General features: G+C 33.2%; 1 protein-coding gene across 6 annotated transcripts in view; it reads right to left on the bottom strand.

Moving 5' to 3' along the window:
- Positions 1–25,480, bottom strand: part of LOC127700776 (kinesin-like protein KIF15) — a 105,632-nt gene that overhangs the window by 60,788 nt on the left and 19,364 nt on the right. For 2 of the 6 annotated variants that reach the window (XR_007981716.1, XR_007981718.1), the window contains 3 exons: positions 23,372–23,538; positions 22,177–22,501; positions 19,192–19,604 (listed from right to left, as the gene is read on the bottom strand). The exons of 3 other annotated variants lie outside the window; for them this stretch is intronic. The gene's annotated coding sequence lies outside the window, so the exon portion shown is untranslated. Of the gene's footprint in view, positions 1–19,191; positions 19,605–22,176; positions 22,502–23,371; positions 23,539–25,480 lie in introns of those variants that run through there. One more of the 6 variants, XR_007981717.1, reaches the window with a different exon arrangement.

The raw sequence follows: 25,480 nt of genomic DNA, 5'->3' as shown, positions 1-25,480 counted from the left end.
AAATTTTATATGTCAAAATTCAAATATGGCGCTGGAAATTTAATGGCCGTCCGACAAGGCCTGCAGGAAAAATTAGCTAAAAACACCGTGCAATTTACAAAAATGCCTGAAATTATTAGTTAAAACAAGGTATAGTGACCTATAATATTAAATTGTGAGGATGCAAGTGCAAATAAAGACTTAGAAACTCTCCGTATTTGGATCTGTGATCTGTGCAAAATCTTCGTGCTGCTAAGTTATTTCAAAACCGGAACACAAAAATACACAAGTCAGTTTCGGAAAATCTTTCGGAATTTACTTCATTTGCCCTTTTTTATCTTTTTTATTCGAGCATCTAATGACTCTGTTGACAAAACCAACCATTAGTGGCAAAGCTCTTGGAGGAAAAGATGGCTTACACGCTTTTTAGTTCCTGATAAATTATTTTATTCTCAAGCACGTTTTAAACCGTTTGTTGTAATGCACATGTATATATAGCTGTACAAAAACATTCACCTCATCATCACAATTCGTCATTTTAGTTATAAACATTGTTTTAAATTAGAACTAGGCCTGTTCAAAGTGCGTCTTGCCGCAGGCTATATTTTGCCGCCATCTTGAAAATATATAAACAAAGATATATATCAGTACCTCCCGGGTACTCAAGCACCTCATTTTAGATTTTACTAACAAAATTTTAGTAACTTTTTAATGGCATTCTTCTAAATATACCCCGTGCACTGTACATGTTCCCTTGCAAGTGAGTCTATGCGTCATATCAACAAACCAACATTAACAAATTCGATATGAGTCTTGTAGAAATGAGAAGACGAAGTAATAGGGTTAAATCAAAGAAAATGGTCTACACACCGGTTAAAGCTATAAACAATCAGTGTAAAGGCAATACAAAAACATCAAAGATATATGTTGACTATGAACTGAATAAAAACAAAGCTATGTCAAATAAATAAGAAGCTTCTGAGAGAAATCTTACCGTTGTCCCCGACCGGCGAGTATAAAAGTGGTAACTTAGTATTAACATTCTCTGCGGCAGCATATGAAGAATTCCGAATAGTCACAAAAATGTCCTTCTGAGCTCAGACTTGCATATAAATCAGACAAATACCACTGATAAATCCGGAGCGATTGTCTCGGAATCTCTTAATGTAACAAAATGTAGAAAAAAGATATTTGTACTAAATTTCTACAATTCGACCTCTAGAGTACTTCTGAATGGAGACCAGAATCATATAATTGACTTTGTATCTTCACAACTATCTGACATTCTAATGATTCTAGATCGTAATAAAGACTTTGTGAACTTAAATGCCAAAATTAGAGAGTATATTGTCAGTGCTTCCTTAACAAAAGTAAATGCCAAGAAACAAATATAGACGCAAAGAAACACTGTGACTCAGCACCCTCTGCTTGTTACTCTGACTTGCCCATAACAAGTGGTATCAACTGCATCGATAATGAAAAAAATGAAAACTCAATATGCCCAAGATGTTTATTATTGTGTGAAACTGACTCAAAGGCTGTTAAATGTGACTCGTGCTACCGTTGGGTGCACTATGAGTGTGAAAATATCACTTTAGAAGAGATTAAACATCTAGAAGAAAATATCACAATCGTAAAATTGAGAATGGAAATGGGGAATATGTCAAAGAGACAACAACTCGACCAAAGAGCAGACAACAGCCGAAAGCCACCAATGGGTCTTCAACGCAGCGAGAAAATCCCGCACCCGGAGGTGGTCCTCAACTGGCCCCTAAATAAAATTGTGTACTAGTTCAGTGAAAATGGACGTCACACTAAACTCCAAAACATATAAATGAACTAAAATTAAAAAAACATACAAGACTAACAAAGGCCAAAGGCTCCTGACTTGGGACAGGCGCAAAAATGCTGCGGGGTTAAACATGTTTTGTGAGATCTCAACCCTCTCCCTATACCTCTAGCCAATATAGAATAAAGAAACACATAGCAATACGCACAGTAAAACTCAGTTTAAAAGAAGTCGTGTATATCTGTAAAGGAAGTGAAAAACTTAGAAACGATCACGCAATTACTAATCAGAAGGCACATTCTCCAGAAATCGTTACCAATACAAACTCTGCTCTAAACAATAATGCAAGCAATCAATTAGTGTCAATACAAACCTTACACAATGATACAAGTATGAATATTGCTGATAATAGTAACAAGAAAAGTGATGTAAAATCTATGCTTTCTCCCAATACTCATGTAAAGAGAAATATACCTCTGAAGGTGACTAAAATACTTGCTCAATCAAAAGATAAAAGTCCAGTGAAGGTACAAGCACAAAAACAGTCAAGTCCGACCAAGTGTAACATCCAATATTCTAACTCAATACAAGATGAGCAGATCATCCACTTGAAAACAAAATTAGCTCGTAGTGAAAAACTTTTGAAGAGCCAATTATGTAAACTGGACTCAGAAATGAACACTTTAAAGAAGGAGCTTGCAACAAACAGAGCATACATGGTAAAACTAGAACAGGATATTATATATTGATTTAGAAACCTAGCTTAGAATTCAAAAACAAAATAAATGGTGTTTATACAAGACAGGAAAGCCACAATGATGTTGAATACTCAAGAGACCAAAATGAGGACATACAATCAGTGATAATTTTATGGAAGAAGAACAGATGAAATACTTGATTCACAATCTGGAGCCAGCCTCGATTTGTTAGACAAACAAGGCCAGAAGACTATGTTTGGAAAATCTGTCTAAACGAGCTGACATTATTTTTATGCAAGAGCACTGGGTACATAGCTGGGAAAAGAATAAAATTGAAGGCTTTATGGATAATTTAAACTTTATAAGTCACATAAAATGCTATGATGATGAAATTATTTTGGACCCACTTGAACGTAAACGTGGACATGCTGGGGTAGCCATTTGCTACAAAAAAGATATTGCGAACTGTGTTGAAAAATTAACTGATGGTGGAAATAGAGTAATAGCTATTCGAATAAACTCCGCAAAGCCTGTCATATTAATCTGTGTCTATTTACCAACCCGTGGAAATAAGATCACGAGAGATGGCTACATAGCTGTACTTGATGAGCTGGTTGAAATTATTTTAAAATATAGACAATGATCCGATATATTGATTGGAGGAGATGTAAATGCGTCCTTACATCGTAGTCCTATAAATGTAAGAGATAATGACTTTAAAAATTTTCTACTTGAAAATAAATTGAAAATACCAACTATGTGTCCTGTACAAAATACTTTTTATCATTTTAACAATAGGGATGAATCCCAAATTGACTATTTTATTGAAAACAAGGAGATTGTGGAACTATATATAACATTCAGAGAGAACCTGTTAATACATCCTACCATGACCCTGTAATGGTACTAATTCATAGAGATATGCAGGCTGATAAGACACTTAATGAAAAAGTATATGTTTATAGAATTAAATGGAACAAAATGGATACTTCCGAGTACGAAAAATTGGTTGACATCGAGATGAAAAAGAAGATAAATGAATCTAAGACTTTAACAGTGGGTAATATCAACTCATTTATGTCATCTATATGAAATACAATAGTCTCAACAGCTGAAAAACTGCAGACAAAGAAAAAGAACACTTTTAAAAGGAAACGTGATTGGACTCCTCAAATGTCAAATCTTGCTAAAGAGGCAAATTTCTTTCATTGGAAATGGAAAATGGAGGGTGATAAAAATAGAAATAATGACAATTATAGAAAAATGAGAGCAATAAAGAAAAACCTACATTCTGTCCAGAGAACGCATGAAGTAAATAAGCGTCAAAATAAAATGTCAGAAATAATAACACTAAGTGAAACAAATGATAACAATTTTACACTCTGGTAAAACATCAAAGAAGACAAACGTCCTCGTCTACCTAAATTTTAAAATATAATGACAATGTTGCAGATTGTGATTAAGATATTTCAGAAACATGGGCTGATTATTTCGAAGATCTTGCCACCCCAGTGAACAACCCATGTTTTGATAATGAATATAAGACCCGTGTTGAAAATGACAATAGTTTATTGCATGAAAAGTATTCTACAAATAGAGACCCACTACAGATGATAAATGAAGATGAAGTAATGGACTGCATATTTTCATTTAAAAATGGAAAGGCTCCCGATGAGACGAGAGTTATTAGCGAGCACCTTAAATATGGAGGTCAAAATCTTATATCCATGCTTACAATCCTTGTAAATTTTATATTTCATAATATACATATTCCAACTGTTCTCAAGAATGGCATAACCTGTCCGATTTTTAAAAATGGTGGTAAACCAATAGACAATCATAACTCTTACAGAAAAATCACCGTAACCAATCCTTTAGGACAAATGATAGAAAAACTACATTTATCCAGAAACAGCAAAGCTATTAGTAAAATCCAAAGTATTTAAAAAAAAAAAGGTTTTACCGAAGGAGAGTGTCCAGTGATAGCTGGATTGATTTTGACAGAACTATATTTATTGAGGCTATAGAAAATAACAGAAACATATTTTTTGCCTTAATAGATGCACAAAAAGCATTCGATATAGTTTGGCATGACGGAATGTTCAGAGAAATGTTTAAATGCAATATAGTGGGTGATAACTGGCTCCTATTTAAAGAAGGTGTATGGTCCCCTGCTGCATACAAAATATTTATTTACTCTTTATTAAAAATGTATGAAACTGAACAGCTAGGTGCACGTATAGGCTCAGTTTATTGTGGAGTTCCAACGGTAGCTGATGATGTGACCCTTATCTCAAATGGCCCGTTCGAATTACAATCTATGCTCGATATTCAGATGTTTCATGCAAATAAACTAAGATACATTATTAGTAGTCAAAAATCATGTGTTCTCCAAAGATAAAGCAATAGAACTCATAGTTGGAACATCAACGGTCAAGCTCTGAAAACTCCTTATACTGCAACTCATCTGGGAATTAAGCGAGACAATGGATCAAAAACTGGCACAAAAGAAGTTGTACCCGACAGAATACAAACTGCACGTAAAACTGTCTATGCTCTAATGGGTGCAGGCCTCCATGGCCTTAATGGTATAAATCCAAAAGAGTTTCTTCATCTGCTATATTATTCCAAGATTGTTGTTTGGATTGGATGTGATATGTTTGTCAGCAAAAGATTTTAAAAATCTTAGTACTTATTTCATTAAACTTATGAAACAAATCCAGCATTTACCAGAAAGAACTGCTAATACTAGTACTCTATTGCTACTAGGTCAGATTCCGATTGAAGCAGTTGTTCATAAACGAATGCTGAGTACTTTTAGAAACATTATAGCAAAAAAAAAAAAACTCTGTTGAATATAATATTGCCAATAGACAATTAGCTATAAAAAACAAGGACTTTAAAAGCTGGTTTATAAAAATTGTGGAACTTGCTGACAAGTATGAACTACCATCTCCTCACGAGTTATTAGTCAATCCTCCGTGTAAAAATGAATGGAAAAAACTGGTCTCGAAGGCTGTTAATTTTTTCTGGCAGGACAAACTAAAAACTGACGCCAAAGAAAAATCAACTCTAAAACTACTTAATATTGAGGACACAATTATTGGCAAAACTCATAATATTTGGTTTAGTGGGGGAGCAGAGCCTTTTGCTTTCAAACGTTGTAACATAAAATCCAAACTTGCTTGTCTAACCTACACACTTCAACAAGACAGAGCAAAATTCAGTAGGCAATCCGTGAGTCGAATTGGTCAACTATGTAAGCATGAACCTAAAGATCGTCAACACTTTATAATCAAGTGTAAAGTATTGGAGGAAATTAGGTCTCCGTTCATCGACAAATTGAAATGATATCTTAAAGATATTATTAGTAAAACTCTGTTTGATGAACTATTTCATGAGAGTAACAACTTGCTACAATTAATTATTGACTGCTCAAAGTTTCATTTTTTGTCAACTCAACAACATGTACACATCGAGAAAATTAGTGCTGGACTATGCTTTAGCTTGCACCAAAAGCGTGCATTAATGTTATGATACTGAGGTGGTATAGCTATGATATGGACAAGAAATATATGTGATGACATTTAAGTTGCAGTCTCATCAGAAATGGGAACTGTAACTTTGTAGATATTTTGTTGGTGGGATATGTACAGTGTACAGAGTATTGGTTCAATATTTTTATCTAATTGATTTTATTAGTGCACCGTTGTTATTGTGGCCGTGGATATCTATATACATTTTGTAGTGACAATTCATATGATTCAACAAATTTAATCTACACTGACAAAAGACAACAGTGCCAATGGTTCATCTGACAGAGGTGGCAAATACAGGATAGGTAGAGGTAAAGGTAAAGGATCCCCTTTTTCTAATGCTTTTGTGTTTTGTTTTGTTTTTGAAAATACCTAGGACATAATTCATGTAGTTACAGTATACTATTCCCACAGAGCTCTGCTATTCCCAGGTAAATATTCTGTAATATTTTAACACAGTATATTTTAACTTATTTTCACCAGATCAAGGATTTGTATTGTGAGACTCTGAGGTGAGACTATACAAATCCTTGACCAGATCGAGACATATAATCATACTTATATATATATATATTATGATATCGTATTATTCATATCCAACGGTGACACATCAAAAAAATACCGTGATAGCATTGAACTTGTCTTCCGGAAATTCTCTAAAAACCTAAATATCCCATTCTTGATTCATAGAAAATGTGTAGCGAAAGAGGGCACTGTTCTAGTGATCACAGTATCTAACACGGGGGATTACAGATATATTATCCAGAACGATTATGGGTCGGTTAATAGAACATTAGAAGTTTGGAGTAGAAAGACACAACCGGTCCTTTCAGATATTGCTACACAATACTTAATCGTAATATAAAAAAGAAGATGTGGCATAATTGCAAATGAGACAACTCTTCACAAGAGACCAAATGACACAGAAATTAACAACTATAGGTCACCGTACGGCTTTCAACATTGAGCAAAGCCCATACCGCATAGTCAGCTATGAAATGCCCCGAAATGACAAATGTAAAACAATTCAAACGAGAAAACAAACGGCCTAATTTATGTACACTAAATGAACGAAAAACTAATATGTAACACATCAACAAACGACAACCACTGAATTACAGGCTCCTGACTTAGGACAGGCACATACATACAGAATGTGGCGGGGTTAAACATCTTAGCGGGATCCCAACCCTCCCCTTACCTGGGACAGTGGTGTTACGGTACAACATAAGAACGAACTATAAAAATCAGTTGAAAAAGGCTTAACTCATCAGATGGATACAAATAGAAATACCGTAATTTAACAAAAAACACAGAGTGGACGTGGCCGGGTACTTGTACATCCCAACAACAAAAAGATACTAAGTACAGATCTGAGAGTACTCACAGTTACTGACAGCTAGTTCAAAGCCAATAACAACTAATAAAAAAAAATCATGCATCTAAGACTAAATTATCAATCATTTCACATCTAACATCCAATGGATTTAGTGTAAAGACGTCATTAACAGTCAGAGAAAAAACATGACCTTGTGCAATGCCAAGATACAGGTACCGACAGATTGTAGATCCATGAATGTGCATATGAATATAACAATAATATTTAGTTTGCTTTTAATTTACTGATAACAAAATCAATTTTATACCAATAAAAACAATATTCAAAGATCTAATTACAGTGTTGAATTAGTAACCTTTTAGAATAAGTTTATTTAAAGGATCGATAAGTTTACCAGGATCGTTTCTAAATTTCCGGGCGCGGTAAACAACATCTCCGTAAAAATGAGGATATGCTATCCCGTTTGAAATAAGTTTTCTATAGGTACAACCAAACTTCAAAACCAAATCTTTATATCTATGGAAGAATTTAGTAAAGGTTTTAAGTAATTTGTGGTAACGAAATCCCTGACTTAATAATTTTCCAGTAATACATAGATTACTTTCATTAAAATCGAAAACGTCACAACAGACACGGGCATAGCTTTCTCTTGTCAATACGATATAACGATAACAGTAGTTTACTAGTAATGTTTGACCCTCTGTTATTATTTTCCACTGGTGCTTTAGAAATGGACCCCCTTTATCTAAAGGAGTAAGGGAGCTACCATGGTGGTGGTGGTGGTGGGGGGGGTGGTGGGGGGTGGGGGGGTGGGGGGGTGGGGGGGGGGGGAGGGGGGGGCTTTGATGAAATTTGAAAAAAAAGGGAGGACAGGAGTTTTGAGAAAAAAAAGGCAGAATGAGCAACTTGGCAAAAAAAAAAAAAAAAAGGCAGGATGACAATTTATGTAAAAAAAAGTCACGATAAACTAATAAAAAAAAAAGACAGGACCGAACAGAGTGAAAAATAATAAGGCAGGAGACAGAGATTACAACTTAAAAACAAAAATGCAGGATCAAATTTTTCATCCTAACCCCCCCCCCCCCCCCCCCCCCCCCCACCCCCCCATAAAAATCAAAAGGTAGCTCCGTAAGTTCACGAAGGGTCAACATTGGCCCTAAGATTTTGATGTTTTTTTAATCTTGCCAAAATACAACAAATTTCACATAGAAATAGTTGTGCTATAACTATTTATACAAAATAACTTCTTTTGGGCACATCACATTAGGAATGACGAAGGAAATGAACGCTCACATTTGCTCAAGTATGCATTATTTGTTTTGTAATGTCAATTTTGGTCAAATTTTCAATAATTCTTAATAGTTTTTAACATAATTTACTCCGTCCGCCACCCTAGATCCAGAATGTTTGAGTCTAGGGATTCAATGTCATGATTGCCAACTTTTGGTCACAGAACATTATGGACCCTACGTTGCCGCCATGGGTTTCCTCAAGCTTTTATGTCCGAAAAATGCACAAAATCGTCGTATTTTGACATTATATCCAAAATGTGCTGACTTTGAAGCCTAGAATGTACTCCATCGAAGCGATTTGTTTAACCAAGAAGTAAGGTTTTTGAAATAGATACATTTTAGAATCAAATTATGACCATTTTGAAGTTTTATGATAAAGTTGAAATTCAAGGCCTTATTTGGCCTAAAGTGAACCTTGTCCTTTTCTTCTGTGTTTCAGTTTTTATTTGGAATATCTCATCAGAAGTTTATTGTAATTTCCAATATAATAATAGAGGGTCAAAATTTATTAGCTATTTTTTATTGTAATATTGTTTGATATGAACAGAAATTTTATATGTCTCTGATTTGAACAAAAACACATTTAATAATTGAAAATAATCCTAAATATTATACAATTACTGTCTTTTGATGAGGTAATTGTGGTTTTATTGATTTATATTAGATTATCCTCACTTATTTTCAAGCAAGCATTTGTTAAATGAATTTATAGAATATATTGAAGTTATTGAAACGTGTATTTAAAAAAGGCCATTATTGTTACTTCAGATCGAATCTCTGACAGAGAGAAACATGAAAGCAATATTCTTTTCGATGATCGACCATTGCATATATCTTCTCAAAACCAACCAATAGGCAGATCACCATCAGTGACCAGGTGATGGTATGTAATATAGTAAACCCCTATCGGGAGGGATTATGCTTGATTTTCATATGATGAAGACATAATCTGTCTAATCTTGCAATCAATTTGCCATGTTTAATTGAGGTCTGGAGCTGGCATGTCAGTAACTGCTAGTAGTCATTTGTTAAATTATGTTGATTATTGTCAATTTGTTTAGTTTCTTCTGCTACCTTTTCTAACATCGGACTCGGATTTCTTTTGAACTGAATGTTTTGTCTGTGCGTATTGCTGTGTGTTTGTTTGTTTGGCTAGAGCATAGATATAATAGCCATTTAAAATTGCAAATCACATCTATTTTAACATTTTTGTTCTTATGTTTTTTTTGTAGAATTTGAATCACAAGTTAATATCATTTTTGTTTTGTTTTTGTTAAAGTTTTAAAACATTTCAATATACAGTAATTGTTTAAACTGATATTGAACAAAATTTAAGTAAAAAGGACCAAGAGTTTTACTCCACTCTTTTTAAATTTCAAAAATAAAATACTAAGGTAAATGTGTGCATGAAAAGGTAAAGATATATAAACTTAGTTTAAACAAAATAATATATGTAGATTGTTGAAGTCAATTTTTGTTATTAAAATCATAGCATAATTTTCTCTATGCTCAGCATGCTCATCTTTCAGTAATTTTGTATCTGAAATGTTTAGGGCTGTTCTAATGATTCTCTTTAAGTTGCTTGCAGATACATGTAAGCCTGTCGTGTTCAAATTAACCTGCACTTTACTAGAAACCTTTTGTTTGGGTTATATTTGATGCTAAGTGTGCTGTTGTTACAAACTGTAACATAGTCATGGTTTAGATACTTGTGTATTAACCTTATGTTACACTCCAGCAAATTTGTGTCGAACTCATCTGAGTTACCTGTTGGTGTACCTGTGGAGATTTTTATTTTAGATTTTGACCATCTATCATGTATACTTTGAACAAGATGTTTAGATTCATCTTTAAATTCTGAAATTTTTTTTAAAATTTTTTGTGAATAAATGAATAACAATGCAATCTATAGGTCTTTTACAGTATCATTGCTAAGATTGATATAGCTTTATTTTGTCAGTTTTTATGGACTTCCCCTTTTTGAATTTAACTTGGAGTTCGTTAATTTTGTTATACTTTTATACTTCTGGACATCATCTATATTATAACAAATATGTTTATATACATAACAACCTGTGAACAAAATGTTGGTTTAAACGTTTTGTTACTGTGTCTACAGGAGAGATGTTGACCTTTTCTAATTTCGTCTTCGCCATGTTTGCCTTCATGGTTGTCTCCTGCACTATCTTTGATAAAGATTGTTGATCATCACGGATTGAGGACATAATTTCGTTTAGTTGTTCTGATGGATCATCTGAATTAAATGTGTCGGGTTGCTCTGTTTTAATTCAATTTCAATGTATCAATCTCATTACTAAACTTGACCTGTTTTGACTTGAACTATATTAGTAATGGTTGTCTTTAATTCCTCTCGTTTGTTACTGAGTGTTGTCCTATACCGTTTTATATTGTTAATTTCAGTGACTCTTACATCCTTGTCTCTTTTTGAAGATGGTATTAAATGATGCAGTTAGGGGTTTCTTGAAATCTATTAGCTACTGCATCATATACAAGTAGCCATATCTATAGGATGAGTTTTGACTTGTTTATATGCACCTGTGTTGATAGAAGTTTCATCCCCTTCACACATGCATGAATCAAACGTTTTGGGTACCTGAACACATGCTGGACATGTGAATTTTCTTTTGGAAGGAGTTAAAGTGTAAATATAAAAATAAGGAGATGTAGTATGGTTGCCAATGTGACTACTATCCGCCACAGCTCAAATGAAGTGGATGTATAAGCAATTATAGGCAACCGTACGGCCTTCAACAATGAGAAATACCAATACCGTATAGTCGGCTATAAAAGGCCCCGACATTAAAAATATGAAACAATTCAATTGAGAAAACTAACGGCCTGATTTATATTGAAAAAGTTTACGAAAGGCAAATATGATAAACATGAATCAACGACAAATACTGAATTACAGGTTCCTGACTTGGGACAGGTACATATTGAATGTGGAGGGGTTAATCATGTTTGCGGGCGCCCAACCCCCCCCTCCCTCCCCCTTTAACCTGGGACAGTGGTGTTACAGCACAACATATGAACAAATTATAAAAAAAATAGTTGAAAAGGGCTTTACTCATCAGATCGATACAAATCAGAAAAACAAGTAACAAAAACACAGAACGGACTTGGATTTAGTGTAAAGCCGTCATTAACAGTCAGAGAAAAACATGACTTTGTGCAATGCTAAATTACAGGTATCGACAGATTGTAGAACCGTGAATGTGCATATGTATATAACAATAATATTTAGTTTGGTTTTGATCTACTGATAACAAAATCAATTTTATACCAATAAAAACAATATTCAAAGATCTAATTACAGTGTTGAATTGGTAATTTTTGGAACAAGTTTATTTAACAGATTTATAAGTTTACCTGGATCGTATCTAAATTTCCGGGCTCGGTAAACAACATCACCGTAAAAATTAGGATGTGTTATTCCGTTTGAAATAAGTTTCTTATAGATAGAGCTAAACTTGCAAACCAAATCTTTGTATCTAGGGAAGAATTTAGTAAAGGTTTTAAGTAATTTGTGGTAACGAAATCCCTGACTTCATAATTTACCAGTATTGCATAGATTACGCACATTGAAATCCAAAACGTCACTACAGACACAGGCATAGCGAACGAGTTGGGATATATAAACACCGTAAGACCTCGTAAAGAACAAACGACTGAGGTTGGTCATAACAGTACAGGAATAAGTCTCCTATTAAAGGGGCACAATTGGTGCCCATAGGAATACATACAATCTGTCGATAAACTGTATTGCCGAAACGTACATAAATGTTGTCAAGGAGAAAATGTACAGCTTTGATCATCTCATCACACCTCCCTTAAGTATATCTAGCATATTTAGCTTTCTCAATAGAGAAAAAAAGCTTTATATGAGTTGCAGCAAATACATTTGCAATCAGATATTTCAAACGACCATTTGATTGAATAGGAAACATTTTGTTTGATAAAATTGTATGGAAGTGTAATATAAAGAGTGTTAAAGTCAAAATTGTCAACCGAATCAAAAGGAAAACATGTACTTAAGCAAATTTGAACATTTAAAATTAATCCAATTTGTGCATTTACTGCATTGTAACATATAATCATTTTCCGCTATGTCACATTTTGTGATTTACATTTGTATGTTCAGACATGGTTGTGTCACAATCTAGTTGATCATCTTCTGGCGACTCATCTTCAGTGTTATGACATTCTTTTTCATTGTGGGTTTCTGTTTCAGTTTGCATTTGATTGTCCAAGATAGGTAATAGATGTACTAGTAAATAGTATTCAATTACGGGTTTTATATTTCTGTATACTTTTAAGACACCGATATTTTATAAAGGAATGTATATTGCTCTTTTCATTTATATTTTTTCTAAAATAAGTACCATTACAATAAAGAACCTTATAAAACCAATAATTAAGGGTTTTTATGACACGGGTGCTCCGATAACGAAGGAATTGATTAAGAGAAGAAGAACCTAAAATGACCGAAAAAGAGCATTTTCATATACATGTTACGTTATTTGGACACTGTTAAGCTTTCATTGTTAATTTGATGTGAAAATGTGGACAATGATATCAGTAAAACATGGTTTATCCTCAAGTTTATGAAAATTCTATTATTTATGTTGCTCTGTGGTAGTATATGTCTGTAAAAAGTGATTTCGTTTTTTTTTGGGTGCCACTTTCAAATCTATGTATGAGAAATACGTGGTTTAAGATTTCCTATATGTGGACTGAACTACACAACATATAATGTATATGTGTTTATGTGTTGGAGCATTTTCAGTCTGAAATTTTGTAGAAACATGAACTACAACATAAATTTGCCTAACAGTTTGTTTCATTTATCATGTCAAATGGTTTTGTTCTAAAGTATTCTGTTAGTTGAGAATTTAGATAATACTCACCCCTTCTCGTCCAATGAAAAGTCAGTTTTTTTCCCTCTAATTTTCATAGTATGTGGCTTTCCATGCACTATAAAATGCTATACATGAATGACTTTTCATTGTAGATTAATTATGAAAGTGAACTTTTAAGAACTACACTAACGAGGTGTACAATCCCCTGAGGCATTTTCCTTGGGAAAATAGCCTACTGATTAAAGATGAAAGAGAAAAGAATAAAAAAAAAAACATTTTGAATTTTGCAAATGTTTATACATTTTGTAATGGTACACATATATATAATAAACAAAAAATGAAATGGGGGTAAAGATGTAGGTAAAATAATATTTATTCAATTTATATACCTGACATTCGAGTCAATTTTTTTTTCTTTCAAGAAAACAATGTCAGACGGCTGATATATAAAGCAAAGGATTTTTTTCTCAAAAAACACAATACATGTACATTTATCAATAAAAAGTAAGCATCTAATGTTGAATGGTCTGAATTCAAATATTTATACAGTGAGTTTTATAATTATAAAAAAATGCGGATTTATAAAACATTGTGTACTTTTTAAAATAAAAAATTGAAGATATATAAGTATTAAATTTTACCTGAAGCAGAAGAAAAACTCAAATGTTTGAACAATTTATCCTTTTTGTCCTAACAAACTATGTCAGTGCTATTTCATTCCATCCATTGAAACGATCATTACCTATGTTATACATTCACTTCATTATAAAAAGTGAACTCTTATTTAGGTTTGAACATTACAATGGGAAAGGATAATTTTGTAAGGTCACTCGAAAGTGTGAATATGTTCTAAATTGGTCAGACAATACTTGGTCATGTTTTATGAAGATTTAAAGCCCTCGGCTACGCCTTGGGTTTAAATCTTCATAAAACATGACCAAGTATTATCTTACCTATAAGTAATGGGTTTAAAGCATTGAATTTAGCACGTATGTACTGTCTTATAAAGATATTTTACTGAAATCTTTTTGAAGTACATTATTCTTCAGTTTGTATCGAGGTATGTATCAGTCTGAACAGTTTGTGAAAATCACAGAGGTATTATCATGGGAGAAAATCGATGATTAAATTATGTGAATAAAAGCACATGCTAATGACTATGAATATAAAGGTTTATGGGATGGTAGTCAACATATATTTGGTCCGCCTTACATAATTTCCCCTGGAAACATAGTCATAAACAGTGCTAAAACATCTGTTCTTGTTGGAACACATATGCTATAACCTCTATTCCATTAGGAACAAATCCTGATATATTTGTAACAATCGAAATAACATTACATAATAATTCTTCCGTTTGGAACTTCCATTTCATGACAGGGAATCATCTTTCAATAATCTGTTGATACTAAGTGTCCAGCTGTTAATAAAAGGGAGGTGAAAGATACCAAAGGGATATTAAAAACGACGAAAAGACAGACAACAGTATACGAAACAAAAAATTGAAAACCAAAGACTAAGCAACACTAAACCCTCCACAATCCAGCGGTAAACTCAGGTGCTCCAGAAGGGTAAGCAGAATCCTGCCAATAAATATGGAAGTAAACAGAGGAAACGAAAAAAATATCTGACATGTGTATTCATTCTTTTCTTTGGTATACTACATTTAGGTGCTGAATGTGCAGTCTGTTAGGTCAAACTGGAGGTATTTTAACAGTTTTTATGTTTATATGATAAGTTTTTAATTTCTAATTTCTCAAAAATCATGGGGATGGTCTATTTTTAAAGGGATGATCTTGATATAATATCTTTTGTTGCACATTTTGAATTTTCTATTTTCTTCTAAGGGGGGGGGGCGACCATTTCATTTTCTGGGGCGGGGAGGGGGAGGATTTCGAATATGAATAATTTGGCCTCGTAAAACCTGCAAATAAATAACTTAGTACAAGACAGGGTAAACATGAATATTCTGTAACACAAAATACAGGAAAGAACAGGATTCAATTGTGTACAAAAGAGAAGATAAATGTTCACGCGGCAAAGCCACTGAAAAAAGTTGGCTTTAATTAAAGTTTGATTCGTACTAACTTCATGCTTAATTATTTAATATTTATTGTAGAAATAGCCCGTTTACCTCAAGTTCCATGTACAGTCAAGATATATTATTTTTTGAAGAACAATTTAATGCTCAATAAGGGATGTTTAATGCTTATTAAGAACTTTTTACCTAAAAAAAGGGTCAATTTTTTATAGCATGAAGGAAAACAACATAGATCAGCTGCATTGAAATATCCATAGCTGTAGTACATGTTTAGTAAAGAAGGTTTTTTTCAACAAAAGAGAAGAAAAGTTAAATAAATAATGATGACTTGTAATAATTGACAAGATCATATCATAACTTACTAATAATCTATCAAGTATGAAATAAATTAAATGAGCATATTCAGACGGTCTTATAACTAAGATATGCTATACATTATGACCAAACATCATGATACCATGGAAATTATAAGCATTTGCAACTGTTCTTATGACCACGACTATAATTTGATCAGATATTCATCATGTCGAAACTTCCTCTAAATTATGAGAGCAACCAAACCAAAGATATCAGAATTGTGTTCATACTGCATTAATATTGACGAAAGGAATGAACGATAATATCAAACTCATAACTCTAGCAGCGTGACCATCATGCTCCGATGAATTGAATTCAGAAAAAGAAGAGACATCTGTACATCGTCATATTTCTATGTCACTTTATTTTATGTAAAGACAGCCAACTGAAGGAGGATACAAAGTGATGTTCACAGCTAAACGCTAAAAATCTATAAACAAAATGATACAAAGAATATATATTGTGAACTGAAAAACCATTTACAATAGGATTAAAAAAAACATTTGGTGAAGCATTAGGATTAAACAAGTTCAAATATCAACAAGTTTGATTGAAAGTTATCTACAACAACTAAACTTCCAATTTTCTTACTTTCTGTTTGGAATAACATAGTGCACAACTCTATGATTCAACATTTACTTTCTTTTAAGGGGGTACACCTGTGGTATGGGAGACAACTCCTACAAAGTATTGGAAGTCATTTGAGCATTTTAACCTAGCCGTAATTGAAACAGTGATCAAGAATTTGTGTTGTTTACAATAACATTTGGCTATGAGAATGATGCAAGAGCATCTAAGAAAATTGGACAAGTTTGACTCCACCTAGGATTAAATTTAGGAATTGCATTTTTTTCAAGATTCAAAAATCAAAAGCTGAAAAGTTAGAAAATTAACATTCATACATGAAATGCTTTTGAAAAAAAACTATGTACTGAGGAGTTTTTGGAATAACTCTTGACATCATTTAGATAAAATCTTGAATGGTTTGGAAAAATTGAATTCGAAAAAAATTAATTGAATAATGAAGGTATAAGGTTTTAGTACTAAAAGTAAAATCACAAAAATACTGAACTCCGAGGAAAATTCAAAAAGGAAAGTCCCTAATCAAATGGCAAAATCAAAAGCTCAAACACATCAAACGAATGGATTACAACTGTCATATTCCTGACTTGGTACAGGCATTTTCCTATGTAGAAAATACTAGTAGTGGATTGAACCTGGTTTTATAGCTTTTATACTAAGCTATTGGTTGATAGGCTGTACTTAATAGTATGTCATTGGTTTTCAAATACAAATGGCAATATTCTATAAGATATGATCTGAACATCCATCCTAGTACAATCTAATGCTAACGAATAACCTACTTTAGCACAAAATTAGTACTTAGATAGTGACAGACTGTCAAAACATCCAATGTAGCGTCAACTCATCCGTTGACAAAGGGGCCTCGGTGGCTGAATGGTCTAAGTAGTCGTACTACTGGTTCACTAGCCTGTCAACACTGAGGTTGTGAGTTCGAATCCCGCACGTGCGCTCGACTCCAATCTTAAGGTTCATGTGAACCCTTTAGCTAAAATGGATGCATTTTCACATCAAAATCTAAAGAGTACTGAAAAACCTATGTATCTGGAAAAAATTTAAGGCATAGCATGCTCTAGATAAATCAAATTCAGATACATTTTTTGTTTTAGAAAATCAAAAACTTAACTGGATTTTGCAGTGCCCTTTTTTCATTCCTCCAGAAGGTTCCAAAATAAAAAAATTTTTGAAAAGAGGTTTGAGAAGTTCCCCACAGGTAATTATTGAAGTGAACTGTATTGATTGACATAGCCAATAGAGGGACAATAGATACCTGATAATAATTGGTGATTTAAACTATGTACCTGAGTGGACCATATCAAGTTAAATTCAACTGTTAGTTAATTCTATCATCTTTTACTGGGACGAAAAAAGGTACACAGTAAAATCCAGTTAAGTTTTAAATTTTCTAAAACATAAAATGCATTTGAATTTTGTTAATCTAGGGCATGCTGTGCCTTAAAACTTTTCCAGATGCACAGGTTAGTCTTTGAGGTGAAAACACAGCCATTTTATCCAAAGGGTCCACATGAATCTAAATTGACAAGGATTGTCAGTTTTTCTACAGTAGGCCAAATTGTTTGAAAATTTGGTAAATTTCAAATGGTCAAATTCAATGAAAGTCTGTGATTTTTAAAGTTAATAAACAATTATTGTTTCGGCAATTATTTGCAGAAATTAAATGATATTTTTTTTTCTGGCAAAGTTTGGAAAATAAATATGTTATCTAAAATGGCCAGCATTTTCGACTTACATCCAAGCTATACATGTTGCCATGACATTTCAGATTTATTTAAAAGTATGTTTCTATTACACATTTTAACAGTCCTGGTTATTCCTGATGAGAACATGTGCAAAAACACACAATAATGTATGCTTACTAGTGTTATCGACAAAATTGGTCATATTCAATATACCATAAACAAAAAATGCAATGGTGTATTTCAACAGCACTTTGGCATATGAGGCATGGACAACTACTCTTTCAGCGGTGTAAATATAAAAAAGTTAAACGAGAGGAAAATGTTTTGGGTTCCAAGGCCTACCTCCTTGAAAGGGCATTAGCTGTCAAATTAATATTCACCGATTTGACTCAAATTCTCATTATTTATTTATAATCTACTAAAACGTATATCCAACTTACAAAAAGCCTAAAATGAGCAATCAACAATGCATTGACTCGATAATGTGTATCAGGATTTCGTGTGTATTTTAGTCTAGACGCCATCTGCATCTAATTAACCACAGAGGTGACCTCCGAGGACTGCCGACAGTCATATAACCCGATATAAACAATAATATTGATATGAATAAATATCGGACACGTGCAATTGGATTTTTGTAGGTCTGTTTGATTTCATATTATAGGTTAAACAATTATGTTAAACGTCGTTTTTACCTGTATGATAATGAGTTTTTGTGGATTTAAACAGTCAACCAAATGGTTTACCCTTGTTTCATTTTAAATGTTGATATTCTTTTCCTTCTAATAGATGAGCACGCCTAGTTCATGCGTAACCCATCTCTATCTAAGGAGTGAAATAGAAGGTCACATGAATACGGATTCAATGAGGTCGAATTATTCACTTGCAAGTGATTAATTCACCAGCGATGTTTCTTAGCTTATTTTGACACAACTGAACCAAACTGGCTGCTAAAAGCGAACTATTATTTCACTATTTCATTTTCATTAAATTAATGATTGAACAAAAAAAATCATATTTTAATTGTTTTTATATCTCGTAGCTTATGCCCCTTTGAATTGTATTTAAATTGGTGTCCTTTACATACATGTATGTTTTTGCATTACTCAATCGCACATTTATATCATACTGATTAGAATAAGTAAGTCATAGAAACAACAAAACAACAACAATAAAGAAACACTTCTCTGTCTTCAACAGTGTGTGAACTGATCAAACTAAGCAATAGCCTGAGCTACTTTCTCTCGCTGTGTGATGGTGAGCTTCTCATGGCATGTAATAACTCGGTTTCTCTGCTCAAGTTGTTTGAGCTCAAAATGTTCCGCTACTGTAGCCAACTGTTTGTTGTAAAGACATCCTGCCATCAGCGATTCTGATCCTTCATCACCTACATATATCACAAACACATCAGCTGAAAAATATTTAGTAAACTCATTAAATTATGATGAAAGAAGATGTGGGGGTACATCTCAATGAGACAGCAAACCAACAACCATAAAATTGAAAATGTGCAGTACATACAGAGGAGTAGTGATTCACTGAAATGCAGCGAATTCCAGTTATTTTCACTAACCATTTGAAATACAGTACTATGAAGGACACTTACAGTGTGAATGATATTTAAACATGATTTCTATTTTTGCAGAAAACCCATAATGGACTCAATTTTTTCTTCCTTTATTTACCATTTAGGAAGAATAGGGGCCGATAAACAAATGATGTAAACATAAAAATGGCAAACATTGAGAAAATATTTCATTATAAAGCTAATCACAAAATTGGTCAATCCTGAAATATTGCATATTATTCATGTTGTGTTTTTTAAAGTATATGTCAATGAGACGGACACCTAAATATACAACATTACGTAAACTACTGACAGCAATGTCACGTTTGTATGTAATTTTGGATATCGAAATGCAAATGTTGAAATTAAAATAGCAATACTTTGAAATGTAAAATATGCAAAATATTCAAAGTCAATGAACCATGACAGAAGGTTCCCCTTTAACAAGCATTATCACAGACTTAAACATTTAAACTAAAGCAATTGTTAAAAAAGTCAATAGAGTCGGTGGGACCAATCAATAGCCATTGAAATGAAATGCGCCACTGGTGAGCAAGTTTTGTTTTAATTTGTCCAGTTTGTTTACTCATTCCTGCCAGTTTTGTATTTAAAAACCAACTGGCACTATATATAACGTGATTGAAAACCAAAAAAGAAATAGATCCAGTGAGAACAAGCACTGCAATATTCACATGTACATGTACTGAACCATTCTGGATGCCTATAGTAAAAGACTTATTGCTGAGCAAAAATGTGAAAGTAACTTTAAACAATCAGAATAATATTTTCCTTGACATCAAACCCTCCCGTATTTACTTTCTGAAATATATTATCCCAGTTTGGGTCACATCTGTTCTCTGTGTGGATGATGTATCAAGGTTAGATATTTGAAAGTGTAATAACAACATGTTTATAAAGTTTTCTTTGAATTAATGACATTGACCGTGTAAGAAGAAAAAAATGCAATGTCATAATCATGATAATATGATGATGAGGATAATGATGGATAGCTTCTAAACGTCAAATGGCAAACTAAATACATATTCAGGACGAAAACATGTTAATATGATATGATTAAAAACTAAAGAAAAAAACCGACAGGCTGAGCAGATTTTTAACATGTTAGTTCACAAGGAAACAGTCCACAGGACTACATATCACCTTACCCGTACACACTATTCTGGCTCCGAACCAACCAGTCTTTGCTCTTACCCCTAGAAGCAACACATACCCATTTCGATCTCCAAAATCAGGAAATAAAATAAGAATTAACCTAAAATATGTTTAATCATCTTCTTTTCCTGGCTTTCTAATAAATAAAGCTTACTGTTTGTGTCATACAAGTGCATATGTATGTAATCAATATCTTCCATAGATTCAATTTTCAATAGTTAAAATAGTGAAATATAATTTGTTTTTAGTATCATTTCTGAAACTATAGACATTTATCTATCAAATGATAAAAATCATTTAAAGTGCATGTTTTCCTATATCTACCAATTTAATTTATATTTAATGTATAAAAATATAAATTTAAGCATATTCAGTTATTGGGGCAGGCAAAATTCCACCCTTAAGGCAGAAAGTTCTGCCTTTGAATTGTCTGTTTGAGAATTCTGAGTAAAACAATTTCCATATGTTTAAATAGTGATATCAAAGAGAGGTGAACGATACCAAAAGGGACATTCAAACTCATAAATCGAAAATAAACTGACAACGCCATGGCAGACTCGAACTAATGAAGGAGAAAAAAAAAGATCAATAAGTTTTACCAACAGATTTTTTTTGTTTATGTGATACATGGTGATAAACTGTTCACCTAAATACAGCTCATATTATATTCAATCTTTTTCGAAATATTAAACTAGAGGCTGTGTCGCTCACCTGATATTTTTGTTTACAATTGATGCATGAAATAATGCAACCATTATACTTTTGCTTTAGTTTCAGAGATATAAGCCAAAAACTGCATTTTACCCCTATGTTCTATTTTTAGCCATGTCGGCCATGTTGGTTGGTAGGCGGGGTCATCGATCACATTTTGTAAACAAGATACCCTAATGATGATTGTTGCCAATTTTGTTAAACTTGTTTCAATAGTTTCAGAGGAGAAGATTTTTGTAAAAGATTAAAAAAAAAAAAAAAAAAAAAATGAATAACTCCTTAAGGGGTCAATTGACCATTTTGGTCATGTTGACTTATTTGTAGATCTTACCTTGCTGTACATTATTGCTGTTTACAGTTTTTCTCTATCTATAATAATATTCAAGATAATAACCAAAACTGCAAATTTTTCTTAAAATTACCAATTCAGGGGCAGCAACCCAACAATGGGTTGTCTGATTTGTCTGAAATTTCAGGGCTAAAAAGCTATGGTCAAAGTGTTCGGTTAACATTTTGTTAGTATCTGACCTACCTCCCATTTTACGGCAGGCTTGTACTGTTAATAACTTGATATCTTCTTCATCTTCACCTGGGGTCTCTAAAATCACATCCTTTTGATTGTGATCCACAAACACCAATAAGACTTTACAGGTAGGTATATTCAACACACTTTGATTACTGGTTACAACGAAATCTGCTTCGTCCATTTTTTTAATCCTAAGTCGACCCTCCACACTTGGTTTGGTGATTCTTCTATGTTTGTTGTGTGTTTTTTGACTGAAACTAATTACACAGAACTTGTTCTCAAGATTCTCTTGTTGTTTTCTCTTTATCTGGTCAACAATACTTAGAGACTCCTGAAAATGACATTTTTGACTATTGGTCTTAGTATGAAAAATCCAAACATTCAGCTTCTTATTTGATACCATATGCTATCAGCATGATCAGTTTTAAAATCTTGTTAATTTTAATCACAACTATGTAGAAACACAAATAAATAAGAATTTATTGGTAGCCCCCTACTTGGCTGGCACAGAAAAATGTTCAGTAGCCGAGACTGAAATTAAGGGATTTAAGTTATTTGGCCCTTCTAATTTGAATCACTGCCAAAGGATAAATGTGATCAAGTTTAATTACAATTGGAACAGCGGTTTTAGAAGAGAACATTTTATAAAATGTATACCCACACAGATCATGCACACCTAAAGAGATGCTTACAAAGGGACTCTTGGCATGTATGTGAGACAAAATGAAATAACCTTGTATTGTGGCACATTTGTATAACACATCTGATCCTTCCCTATTAACACTCCAAAAATTCACATACATATATGGTGATTTATAAATTCGTTGACATCTTTTTGCCTAGTAAGGATTACTTTCTTATGTTTTCTTTTCTTTTCACAAAGACCATGCAGACCTAAATTGATAAGAAATGCTTTTAATGTTTTTTTTTTCTTTTCACACAGACCATGCAGACCTAAATTTGAAATAAATGCTTACAAAGGGACTTTTGGCAGGTTAGCCAAAATGAAATAACCTGGTATTGTAGTACATATGTATAACACATCTGATCCACCCCCATCAATACTAAAGACATTCTCATAAATGCATGGTGATTTATCAATTCGTTGACATCTTTTGGCATAATAAGGCTCTTATGTTTTCTTTTCGCGCCCGTCAGCGAGAGTTATTCATCGTATAAGAAACAAATATAGTGTACTCACATACTTTAAAGATGGCTTATCCTTGTTTTCTGTTAGTTATTTTATTTTTTTATCCATTTCATCTATCATGTTCTTTCTGTTGTAAAACTGACCACTACATATGGACAAAACAAGTAGGACAAAAACAACAATCATTCTCTGTACCAGTACCCATTTGTCTTCAATATCTAAAAATAAAATGTATTCATAAATTAAAATACACATTTTTCTGAATTATCATGAAAGACATAATAAACATTTACAACTCAAGGCAAGTCAACAAACATTGATTATTCACAGAAAAAAAGCCTTCGTCATTAACACGGATATATGTGCATCTTCAACAACAGCCACGTTCAGCTCTTTAACTGTTTCGCTTCATATAAATCATAGTTTTTCAAATATTCGGCTTTGAGCGTTCCTGATGAAGGTAAATCCAGAAAAGCGCTTCCGACGCATGAAATTTATAATGTGTTTTCATTTTTTTTTAAAAAGCCAGGTGAGATAATAGGTCACCATACGGCTTTCAACAATGAGCAAAACCCATACCCCATAGTCAGCTATAAAAGGCCCAGAAATGACAAATGTAAAACAAGAAAACTAACAGCCTAATTTATGTACAAAATAATTAACGAAAACCAAATATAATACATAGCAACAAACGACAACCACTGGATTACAAGCTCACTTGTGACAAGCACATAATGTGGCGAGGTTAAGCTAGTTAGATGGCGTCAAACCCTCCCCTAACCTGAGACAGTGGTGCAACAGCACAACACAAGAACACACTATACAAAACAATAAACGAAAAACAAATACGATAAACAGCAACAAACAACAACCACCACTCAATTACAACAGCGGTATACTACTGTTGCCTTTATTCCTGACTTGGGACAGGCACATATAGAATGTGGCGGGATTAAACTAGTTTGAAGGCGCCGACCCCCCCATCCCCCCTAACCTGGGACAGTACAACACAAGAACAAACTATAAAAATCAGTTGGAAAAGGTTTAACTCATCAGATGGATTACAAATAGAAATAGATCTAACAAAAACAGAGTGGATGTGGCAGGGTACTTATACATCCCCACAACAAAAAGAAGATGTGGTATGATTGCCAATGAGACAACTCTCCACAAGAGACCAAATGACAAAGAAATTAACAACTATAGGTCACCGTACAGCCTTCAACAATGAGCAAAGCCCATACCGCACAGTCAGCTATAAAAGATCCCGAAATGACAATGTAAAACAATTCAAACGAGAAAAATAACGGCCTAATTTATGTACAAAAAATGAACGAAAAACAAATATGTAACACTTAAACAAACGACAACCACTGAATTACAGGCTCCTGACTTGGGACAGGCACATAAATACAGAATGTGGCGGGGTTAAACATGTTAGCGGGAACACAACCCTCCCCCTAACCTGGGACAGTGGTGTAACAGTACAACAAAAGAACAAACTATAAAAATCAGTTGAAAGAGGCTTAACTCATCAGATGGATAAAAATACAAATACTACAAATACAAGTGGACGTGGCCGGGTACTTGTAAATCCAAACAACAAAAAGACACTATGTACAGATCTGAGAGTACTCGCAGTTATTGACAGCTAGTTCAAACCCAATAACAACTAATAACAAACTTCATGGCTCTAAGACTAAAATATCAATCAGTACACATCAAACATCCAATGGATTTAGTGTAAAGACGTCATTAACAGTCAGAGAAACACATGACCTTGTGCAATGCCAAGATACAGGTATCGACAGATTGTAGAGCCATGAATATGCATATGTATGTAAAAATAATATTTAGTTTGATTTTAATTTACGAAATCAATATTAATACCAATAAAAACAATATTCAATGTGCTCATTTTCAAACTGGTCCGAGACAGTGTTGAAGCAAACCTTTGATGTGTAAATTTCATAAAAATCTGAAAATAAATGGATATACAAATAAGGAGATGAGGTATGATTGCCAATGAGAGATTGCTTTCAAGATAAGACAGATACATGCACAGACAAACAGTTACTAATTCTATGTCCAACACTTAACATTGTGGGGAGAGACAAAAAAGGAGATACAAGGTGAACAACAATTATCTATATAAAATAT

Source organism: Mytilus californianus, unplaced genomic scaffold (assembly GCF_021869535.1).
Source record: "Mytilus californianus isolate M0D057914Y unplaced genomic scaffold, xbMytCali1.0.p SCAF_5, whole genome shotgun sequence".
Classification (NCBI taxonomy): domain Eukaryota; kingdom Metazoa; phylum Mollusca; class Bivalvia; order Mytilida; family Mytilidae; genus Mytilus; species Mytilus californianus.
Note: the sequence above shows the minus strand (reverse complement) of the source record. Positions and strands in the feature narration are given on the sequence as shown.